Source organism: Gorilla gorilla, chromosome 4 (genome assembly GCF_029281585.2).
Source record: "Gorilla gorilla gorilla isolate KB3781 chromosome 4, NHGRI_mGorGor1-v2.1_pri, whole genome shotgun sequence".
In the NCBI taxonomy this organism is placed as follows: Eukaryota; Metazoa; Chordata; class Mammalia; order Primates; family Hominidae; genus Gorilla; species Gorilla gorilla.
The window spans coordinates 60,863,415-60,874,572 of record NC_073228.2 but is presented as its reverse complement, the minus strand read 5'-3'; the positions used below and the strand labels follow the sequence as shown (position 1 = coordinate 60,874,572).

Genomic DNA, 11,158 nt, shown 5'->3' with positions numbered 1-11,158 from the left:
GGCAGGAGAATCACTCGAACCCTGGAGGGGGATCTTGCAGTGAGCTGAGATGGTGCCACTGCACTCCAGCCTAGGCAACAGAGCAAGACTCCGTCTCAAAAAAAAAAAAAACAAAAAAACTCTGTGCACTTCCTCCTTGATGCCATGTAGCCCAGCTGTATATCCATCTTACCCTTTGGAATATGAGCTGCTTAAGGCTGGGACTGTGTCCAATTCTCTCTGTACCCCAGTGCCCAGAGGAGTCCAGCACTTACCTATTGTCTGTGGTGGGCATTGAATTTTCCAAATATTTCTGGTCCCAGGTGCTCTTTCAACCTCTTGCTGCCTCCTGTCTAGAGGTGAGGTCTCTTTCCCCTCCCCTTGAGCCTGGGTGGTGCTCATGTGATTGCCTCAAGAAATAGAATGTGGTGGACTGGATGGCTTCTGAGGCTAGGTTATAAAAGGGATGTAAGTTCCACCTGGCTCTCACTGGGAATGCTCACCCTTGGACTCCAGCCACCATATTGTGGGGAAGCCCAACCCATGTGGAAAAGCCACTTGCAGGTGTTCTAGTCAATTGCCTCAGCTAAGATCTTAGCCAAGAGCCAATATTAAGCGGTAGACCTGTGAGTTAAGAAGCCTTCAGATATTCCAGCCCCAGCCTCCAGGCCACCTGACTTCATGCCGAGTGGAGCAGAGATGAGCTCTCTTCACCTAGCCCTGCCCAACTGGCAGATTTGTAAGCCAAATAAACCCTGTCATTGTTTTAAGCTACTAAGTGGTAGAATAACGTTTATGCAGCAGTAAATAACCAGAATGCCAACTAGATAATCAGCCCTGGGAGTGTCAGCTCAGCAGATTAACTGTGGTGGCTGGTTGCTCTGGCAACTGCCTCAGCCATCACTTCGGGTAAGTCCAAAACAGAGGGAAAGGGCTGCTGGGTGTGGGGGAGCCGACAAACTTGGGAGCCAGGCTGCTATTATCACCCTTAGCCTGGTTCCACTGCTCCACACATGCATGGCCCTGGGCAGGTCTCTGATTCTCAGATGTGTCCATTATTCAACCCAGCAAGGGCTGTTGGGAGCTTGATCAGAGGTGCCAGAGAGAGAGCGATCTGGTGTCTGGTAAATACTGGTTTCTTTCCTGGGGAGGGTTTACAGTGAATGAAGGGGGCTTTGTTCTCTGAACACACGGTGTGAAGGATAAAAGAAGAGCACCAGTGTGGGCCAGCGACAAGAATAACATGGGCTGGGGCCAGAGGCTGCAACCAGACCAGGTGCGACCTCCATGAGGCAAACATCGCTACCTGCCAGCTCATCATTTGTCCTTCCCAGCTGGTCTAGGAGCTGAACCCAGAGGCAGGTTCATCGAGGAGCTAATACAGCTTGAGCTTCAGGGCTCTTCTCTGCATGAGCAATGTGTTCACATGCTCACAGACTTCTCTAATATCTGCAAAAGTTAAAATGTTTTAAACGGACTGACGCTACCATCTTCTTCCACTCCAACTTCCCCTCCAGCACACTTCCTCTTGAGTCAGGTGGTGGTGGAGAAGCCATGTACATTTTGGGAATCTTGCTAAGGAATTGAGTTGGGCAACATGTATTGTAGGTTTAGCAGGACAGGTCTATGTGGTTCACAGCCACTTCCATGAATGACTCAGTTATTCCCAGCTGTTAGGAATGGCTTCTAGAACACTTCTCTGCCAATTGCGCCAACCCACCTGGATCCAGATGCAAAGATGCAGGGCCGGAGGCTCCAAGGAGCATCATGAAGGAACATGTCCCATGGTGCCTGGCACCCAAAGTACGTGGGCAATGGAGAATAAACAGATCAATGGAAAGACAGAATGGTCATTCTATTTTCTTTACAGAAAATATGTTAAACCCTGGCCAGGCACGGTGGCTCATGCCTGTAATCCCAGCACTTTGGGAGGCCAAGGCGGACAGATCACTTGAGGCCAGGAGTTCAATACCACCCTGGCCAACATGGTGAAAGCCTGTCTCTATTAAAAATACAAAAATTAGGGCCAGGCACGGTGGCTCACGCCTATAATCCCAGCACTTTGGGAGGCTGAGGGGAGCAGATCACCTGAGGTCAGGAGTTTAAGACCAGCCTGGTCAACATGGTGAAACTCCATTTCTACTAAAAATACAAAAATTAGTGGGCCATGATGGTGGGCACATGTTGTCCCAGCTACTCAGGAGGCTGAGGCAGGAGAATTGCTTGCACCCAGGAGGCAGAGGTTGCAGTGAGCCAAGATCGCACCACTGCACTCTGGCCTGGGTGACGGGACAGAGCAAGACTCCGTCTCAAAATAAATAAATTAATTAATTAATAAAAATAAAACAAAAAAGTAGCCAGGCATGGTTGTGTGTGCCTGTAACCCCAGCTATTTGGGAGGCTGAGGCAGGTGAATTGCTTGAATCTGGGAGGTGGAGGTTGCAATGAGCTGAGATGATGCCACTGCACGCTCACTGCCTGGGTGACAAAGTGAGACTCTGTCTAAAAAAAAAAAAAAAAAGTTATATCTTCATCATTTGAAGGAGCAATCAAAGAGTATGCTGAAGAAGTAGGACAGTATTAAAATATTAAAATATTTGGCAATTTTTTTTTTTTGAGATGGAGTTTTGCTCTTGTTGCCCAGGCTGGAGTGCAATGATGCAATCTTGGCTCACTGCAACCTCCGCCTCCCAGGTTCAAGTGATTCTCCTGCCTCAGCCTCCCAAGTAGCTGGGATTACAGGTGCCTGCCACTACACCCAGCTAAATTTTATATTTTTAGTAGAGACAGAGTTTCATCATGTTGGCCAGGCTGGTCTCAAACTCCTGACCTCAGGTGATCCATCCGCCTTGGCCTCCCAAAGTGCTGAGATTACAGGCATGAGTCACCTCACCCGGCCATCTTTCTGGATTTTAAGATGTTTGAGGTATGTGTCAAGTTTTTAAAAATCTGTAATCTGTTTTGATTTCTTTGTTTCTTCTAAACAAATATTTACTTCAGTACCTGGCTTTGTATTCACAATTTTGTACATTTTCTTTTTTTTTTCTTTTTTTTTTTTTTTGAGACAGAGTCTCACTCTTTCGCCCAGGCTAGAGTGCAGTGGTGCAACCTCGGCTCACTGCAAGCTCTGCCTCCCAGGTTCACGCCATTCTCCTGCCTCAGCCTCCCTAGTAGCTGGAACTACAAGCACCTGCCACCACGCCCAGCTAAGTTTTTGTATTTTTTTTAGTAGAGACGGGGTTTCACGGTGTTGGCCAGGATGGTCTCGATCTCCTGACCTCGTGATCCACACGCCTCGGCCTCCCAAAGTGCTGGGATTACAGGCATGAGCCACCGTGCCCGGCCAATTTTGTATATTTTCTCAAAGAGAAATTACAAAAGCTCCCGGACCCACTAAAAATCCTGGATATGCCCGTAACAGAATCCCAATTTTGTTTAGGGTGACAATATACCCAATAAGACTGCTTTTCAGTCAACCTTGCAGTTATGAGTAGCCACGTGAATAAGATCCGGAAATGGGGTGAAGTTGAATTGCGTGGGACCCCCAGGAAGGCTTCTTAGAGGGAGCAAGCTAACTTGTCTGAGAGGAGGAGTGCCCTTTGCCCCTTCGCCTTGTTCTCCTTCATGTTGCCTGAAATAACAGATGCGATGGCTGATGCTCCAGCAGCCATTTTAGTTCATGAAGTAACAAACTAAGGGTGATTCAGGAGAAAATACAAGGAGCTGAGTCCCCAGGAACAGTGGGGCTGCCACCCCAGCCCTGAATGGCTGACCGCCAGCCTTTTTCATATGAGAGAAAAACAAACCCTTCTATCTTGTTCAAGCCTCTACATTTGGGGGTTTTCTGTTCAATGCTCCCAAAAGTAATCCTCAACTGTACAATGATCCCTTGAGAAAGTCACTTCCCCTCTCTGTGCCTCAGAATCGCATCTGAAAACTGCAATGAGGCTGAATGACTAAACTGGTGCTTCTAATATTTCAGCCAACCACATGCCACATTTCTGAATGTTCCTGTGTCCATGTGCCATCAACACTATTTATTTAATATTCTTCTTTAAATTGATCTGTACTTCAAATTTTTTATTACATACCTTTGACTAACCCCGGATTGCTGTTCTAACATTTCTGCAAAGATATGTCTTCAAATCTTGATTTTAAAAAATAACATTTATTTTTCAAAGAAGGCATGGGATTTGTTCTTTTCTTTCTTTCTTTCTTTCTTTTTTTGAAACAGAGTCTTGCTTGTTGCCCAAGCTACATGACCTCAGCTCACTGCAGTCTCCATTTCCCACGTTCAAGTGATCCTCCCACCTCAGGCTCCCGATTAGCTGGGACTGCAAGCATGAACTACCATGCCCAGTTTATTTTTTATTTTTTGTAGAGACAGTGTTTTGCCATGTTGCCCAGGCTGGTCTCGAACTGCTGGGCTCAAATGATCCTCTTGCCTCCTAAAGTGCTGGGATTGCAGGTGTGAGTCACAGCGCCCAGCGGGATTTGTTTTTTTATGGCTATTTCAGTAAGCAACATGTTGACATGAGCAATTTGGATAACTTCTTTGAATTATGTTATTGTTTTATACACACAGTATTTTTGGAAGTTGGACACTGGGGAAAGTCCTGGTGGATTTGTAATTTGTGTAACTCCACAGGAAGTTTCACAGGGCTCTTATTTCACTACGAGCCCATTCTAATGTTGACCCTGTCGCGGGCCTTACTTTATATAAATTATGCTTCCCTTAAAAGATTGGGACTCACTGTTCTGGTTCACTCACTCCAGCCAAAACTTGAGGGTCTGAAGTTTAGGCTATACCTCTGGAACTTGTCTTTGTTCATGAAGACAAAAAATGCTTAAATCACTTTGATCTGAGTAGCTCCATGGGGTCTGATTAACTCCACATGGGTGCCAACTGAACTGTCCCACACTCACCCCCACTCCCATCACAGTGTTTTATTTTTTATTTTTGTATTTTTTGTAGAGACGGGGTTTTGCCATGTTGTCCAGGCTAGTCTCAAACTCCTGAGCTCAACTGATTCGCCCACCTCGGCTTCCCAAAGCGCTGGGATTTATTTACAGGCATGAGCCACTGTGCCTGGCCCCATCACAGTGTTTTATATTGGGTATTTCAGAACCTCTTGCCCACAGAGAAATGGGCAGAGGGGACCACACTACGAGAATTGATTGTATGTGCTCAGAAATGGGATCATGGGCCGGGCGCAGTGGCTTACACCTGTAATCCCAGCACTTTGGGAGCCCGAGGCGGGTGGATTGCCTGAGGACAGGAGTTCAAGACCAGCCTGACCAACATGGTGAAACCTCTCCTTTACTAAAAACACAAAAATTAGCCAGGTGTGGTAGCAGTCTCCTGTAATCCCAGCTACGTGGGAGGCTGAGGCAGAAGAATCGCTTGAACCCAGGAGGAGGAGGTTGCAGTGAGCTGAGACTCGGCCATTGCACTCCAGCCTGGGCAACAAGAGGGAAACTTTTGTCTTAAAAGAAAAAAAAATGAAATGGGATTACGGTGCCAACATGGTTGCCAGACAGACCAGGCGTCTGCCAGGGAGTGGTTTCATATCAGATGACCTGCTATCTCTGTGAAGTTAATATTGTACCATGGCCTTATCCAGCCCTGCTGCAGTTCTTTACTGTGAGTAATAGGAAGCTGTGAAACAGCACTTTTCATAACACAAATGGCCAGTTACTTGGCCTGTCTCTGTCCCACTGCCATTGCCCAGGCTCTGAGCTGAGTGCGAGTCTCAGCTGGATGTCTGTACTGCCTCCCAGACAGCCTCCTGCGGTTTGTCTTACCTTCTCCAATCCCTCCGCCTCTTTACCACCCGAGTATTTTTATGACACACAAAACCTGCTTTCTTACTCCTCCGCTTACAGTCCTTCAGTGATGCTTCGCACTGCTCAGGAGAAAGTCTGAGCTCCTTTGCTGGAACACAAGGGCCTCCAGATCAGTCCCCTGCCCACTTCTCCAAACCAGGCCCCTGCTGCTTCTCCAGCACCCGGTGTCTAATCTCCTTGGCCTGGAACACGAGGCCTCCAGACTGGGACCCTGCTGCTTCTCCAGCACCTGGTGTCTAAGTGCCTCCTTCTTGATGTCTGCTCTTCAGTCACAAGGAGCTGCTCATCTCTCCCTGAGGACACACGTGCACAAACACACACACATGCACACACAAGTGCACACACAGAGAGGAGCGTGCTCTTCTACTCCTTCTCCCTGCGGTCCCTGGAATGCACCATCTGTCCTAAACGAAAGGCCCACCCCCTCCCTGAAGTGCACCCTGGTCTCACCAATCACAGGTCCAATATGCAAAAACACAGATATAACTTAGAGTGCTCACTCTGTGCCGGGCACGGACTTAAGTACCTCACAGGCATCAGCTCTTTTAATCCTCACAACAACCTTATGAAATAGGTTCTGTGATGAGCTCCATTTTACAGATGAGGAAACTGAGGCTTGGAGATTTAAAGTAACTTGCCTGGTTTCACTTAGCTGCCGGCCCCCTTTTCTCCCTCCAGAACACTGACTACATTTCCTTCATAGCGTGTTAGTGCATTTAATAATTTTCATAACCACCAACTCTAATGATACATGGTGGGAAAGGTCAGTGCCCTCTTGGTTTGTGGTCCCCACAGTCAAGCTCAGGGCCTGGCACCCAGCAGGTGCTCAGTAATGCTGTGACTAAAGCACTGGTCTGTGTTTCTTCAAGGAAGCTCTTTCTTCCTGCATTAAAATCCTCTTGGCTCAGAAGTGGACTCATGGGAAGGGCTACGAGGCTTGTGCCGCACGGTCCTTCCCTTGTGTGGGGCCCCACTAGCAATGCGCACAGATGCTCATCTAGTTTTGTAAAGTAAGATATTATTTTTTGGCCAGGCACGGTGGCTCATGCCTGTAATCCGAGCCTTTGGCAGGCCAAAGTGGTAGGATCGTTTGAGCCCTGGAGTTCAAGGCCAGCCTGGACAACATGAGGAAACCCTGTCTCTACAAAAAATGTAACAATTAGTTGGGCGTGGTGGTGTGCACCTGTAGTACCAGCTATTGGGGAGGCTGAGGTGGGAGTCCTGGAGGTGGAGGCTGCAGTAAGCAGAGATCATGCCACTGCTCTCCAGCCTGGGTGACAGAGCCAGAGTCTGTTTCAAAGACAAAAAAAAAAAAAAAAAAGAAATTATTTTTCTTAAAGATGCCCCCTATATTTGTAATCTTTAGGGCCCACAAAACCAAGGTCTGTGTGAGAGGCTTGCTGAAAATGCAGCTTTCAGCTGGGCATGGTGGCTCACACTTATAATCCCAGCACTTTGAGAGGCCAAGGTAGGAGGATCACTTGATCCCAGGAGTTTAAGATCAGCCTGAGCAACATAGCAAGACTCTGCATCTACAAAAAAGTAAAAAATTAGCGGGGCGTGGTGGTGCATGTCGCTGGTCCCAGCTACTTGGGAGGCCGAGGTGGGAGGATCACTTGAGCCTGGGAGGTCGAGGCTACAGTGAGCCATGATTGAGCCACTGCACTCCAGCCTGGGCAACAGACCGAGACCCTATCTCAAAAAAAAAGAGAATGCACATTTCTAGCCCTACCCCCAAGCACCCAAATCTTGGAAGATTCTTGTCTTACCAAAGTCTGAGCACAACTATGCGAAATGTTTCTTCCCTACCCCAGTGATTTTTCTATTTGCTTTAGGGCTCAAAAGAGAGTCATTGCAGTGGTGGGGTCAGCTATTAACATCTCTCTTTTCCTGGAAACCAGTTGATGCCTATAAGAGCGGTTTCCTCAGCTCTCTGAATAACTTCAATTTGTTCTTTTTGGGCCAAGCCCTGTGCTGCCTGGTCCTGCTGATGAGAGTTCGGCTAGAGGGAGGGGTGGGGAGGGGCCTGAGCTGGGGGACCAGCAGGGGGGCAGCCTGCAGCCCTGAACCCTAATCCTCGTCACTGTCCCTTCTCTGCCTCATAAAGGTGTTCTTGCACTTTCTCCTTTCTAGCCAAGTCTCCTCCCTCCACATATGTGTTCTCATCTAGATCAGTTTCGATTCCCGCTGGTGGAAAGCAGCCTCAGGCAGGGCCACTGCGCAGGAAGGGCGGGCCTGGGTGCAGGCGGGGCTCCGGGAGTCACCCCCAGACGCGCGGCTCCCCTTCCTTGTCCTCCGCATGACGCCGGTGCCGGAGCCCACGTGAGCCTTTGCCAAGGAGAGATTCAGAGATGTGAGCAGAAAAACTGGAAGACGGACTTCTTCAATAAGGCAGCGGGACGGTTTGGCTGATGGAAGATGTTTCCCGGAAGCCTGTTCACGCTCCACCCTGAAAGTCCCAGGGCCGTGAGAGTCAGCCGGGCCGCCGAGGCGGTGCCCTCCAGGCTGCAGGATGATCCAGGAACTGTTTTCCTCAGCACTGTGTAGGTTTCAGCTTATGAGTTCTGTCCATGTTTTGTGAGATTTATAGCTAAGTATTTACCTTTTCGAATGATTATAAACAACATAGTAGTTTTAATTTTAGTGTCTACTTGTTTTTTGTTACTATATAGAAATACAATCGATTTTCATATATTTATGTTGCATCCTCTGTGCTTCTAAACTCACTAGTTTTGGAAGCTGTTTTTTGTTTTTAGATTCCTTAAAATTTTATATATGGGCAATCATGTCATTTAATAATCAACCTGTATGCCTAAAATAATCAACCTGTATGCCTAAAATAATCAACCTGTATGCCTTTTATTGTAAGAAAATCCCTAAATACTGGGATTACAGGTGGTGAGCCACCGTGTCCAACTAGAAACTTTTTTTTTTTGGTGATTTCAAATGAACTTGACTTTTACTGTAATTATACCTAAAGTATTTGTAAACAATTGTTTAGAACTTCTATTTGTCATGGACTTTTGAGTTTATTCTTTGGATCATATAAAAAGACTTTTTTTTGTTTTTAAAGTTATAAATCTCTGTATGCACTTTGCTTTTCTTAATTAAACATAATCCAAAGTAAGCTGTGACTCATTTATTTATTTATTTATTTGAGACAGGGTCTCGCTTTGTCACCCAGGCTATGGCTCCGTCTTGGCTCACTGCGGCCTCAACCTCCCAGGCTCAAGCAATCTTCCCACCCACCTAGGCCTCCCAAGTAGCTGGGACTACAGGCATGCACCAGCATGCCTAGCTAATTTTTGTATTTTTTGTAGAGACAGGGTTTCTCCATGTTGCCCAGGCTGGTCTCAAGCTCCTGGACTCAATCAGTCCTTCTGCATCGGCCTCTCACAGTGTTGGGATTACAGGCGTGACTTTGCCACCATCCCCGGTTTGTTTTTTCTCAACAGGCAGAGTTTAACTATCACGGAAGCCTCCCGCCTCAGCCTCCCAAAGTGCTGGGAATACAGGTGGAAGCCACTGCACCCATCCAGCTATGATTCTTCGGTAGTGTACAAGATTGTACACTACCAATGTATCTGATTTTCAATTTTGCTTGAAATGTGATGCAAGTGGTGTCAGCCTGCTGGTAAGTTAACATTGTTCAGGATGAATCTTCTACAGAAATAATTGCTTTTTTTTCCCAGTATTTAGTACTGAAAGATATTAATGGTGATATATTTCTGGTTTAATATAAATTAAGCATGTTTTCTAGTTGTGCATGAATGCTGGCTGGCAACTTAGTAAGTTTTGACAGTTGTTAAAATATGTAATGTTAAGCTTAGGTTTTAAAAAAGTAAAACTTATAAAGGAAAATAAAAAGAATCCCAGGATCCCCAAACTCCTTATGCCAAAGAGAAAGCTAAGCCTGGAGGTTGTGCCACACAACACTGCCATGCTTTTGCCAAGTGCAAAGCTGCTACTTCACAAGCTTGTGTGAAAGCATGAAGCATTAGCCAGACCCCCACAGGATGCAAAAGGCCTCAGGCAGCTCCAGATGTTTGCCCCACAAATCAGTCACACTTAAATATTTTGCTGCCTCAAAAACTTTCAAGATGTCAAGATGTATATCCACCCATAAAATGAGGGCATGTTGATTGTAACTTTAGGTCTGCAATCTAAATGTAGCTCCTGAAACCAATGTTGTTCCTTTCTACACAGATAATGTTGATTCCAAGCTTATCTTTCCAGGTGCAGAACAAAGCGAAGATGAGATTAATCATTCTTCCACCTACCTGGAGACACCTGCACAATTAATTCTTCCTTTACTCTCTTTTTTTCCTTCAGAAGTTCACCTTATCTTATGTAAAATGCAGATCTACTGGGCACTAACTAAAGTCTCACAAGAATATAACTATTCCCTGTCTCACTACCTACCTGCCCCTCATCCTACATGCCTTCCCCACCCCTCTTTTTTTTTTTTGAGATAGAGTTTCGCTCTTGTTGGCCAGGCTGGAGTGCAATGGCGTGATCTTGCCTTACCGCAACTTCCGCCTCCCAGGTTCAAGCGATTCTCCTGCCTCAGCCTCCGGAGTAGCTGGGATTATAGGCATGTACCACCACGCCCATCTAATTTTGTATTTTTAGTAGAGATGGGGTTTCTTCATGTTGGTCAGGCTGGTCTCCAACTCCCGACCTCAGGTGATCTGCCTGCCTCAGCCTCCCAAAATGCTGGGATTACAGGCTTGAGCCACCGTGCCTGGCCATGCCTTCCCCTGTTTAAGGATATGTATAAATACTAAATCTCCTTAAAACCTCTTCAGAGAATCCATGCCACAGACTCTTTCTGTGCCTTGTGTTTTTCCTGGGCACTTCCTCAAGCTTGGACTCAATAAACTTTGGCTGATGGAGACTTACCTCAGCCTGTCATTTTTTTTGTTTAACAAACTGATAAACTGCTGTTTATTATTTACTTTTAAAAAAGAAAATAAATATGAATGTGTTTGGCACATTCAAAAAAATTTAAGAACTGCTTTCGAAAGATGCTGTTGAAAAAATGAAAAGATGGTCACAGGCTGAGAGAAAATATTTGAAAATCAGATTTCTGATAAAGTGCTTGCATCTGTCAAGTCTTGTTAAACACCAACAAAAAAAAAGAAAAAAAGTACTCTCATCCAAAATATGTAAATTACTCTCAAAATTAAATAATGAGAAAACCATCTAAGTTTATAAATGGGCAACATGTTGGAACAGACAATGCAAAAAAAGAAGAGACACAGGCATAAATAACCAACTGAATAGATGTTCAACATCATCACTCTTTAAGGAAATGCAAATTAAAACCATT

The 11,158-nt window shown here is 46.0% G+C and overlaps 1 long non-coding RNA gene across 1 annotated transcript; it reads left to right on the top strand.

Moving 5' to 3' along the window:
* Nucleotides 1-7,918: 7,918 nt before the first annotated feature.
* On the top strand, nucleotides 7,919-10,727 carry LOC129533831 (uncharacterized). Its single transcript, XR_008680202.2, has 3 exons — nucleotides 7,919-8,369; nucleotides 9,282-9,460; nucleotides 10,063-10,727. It is a non-coding gene; the product is annotated as an uncharacterized lncRNA (long non-coding RNA).
* The last annotated feature ends 431 nt before the right edge of the window (nucleotides 10,728-11,158 follow it).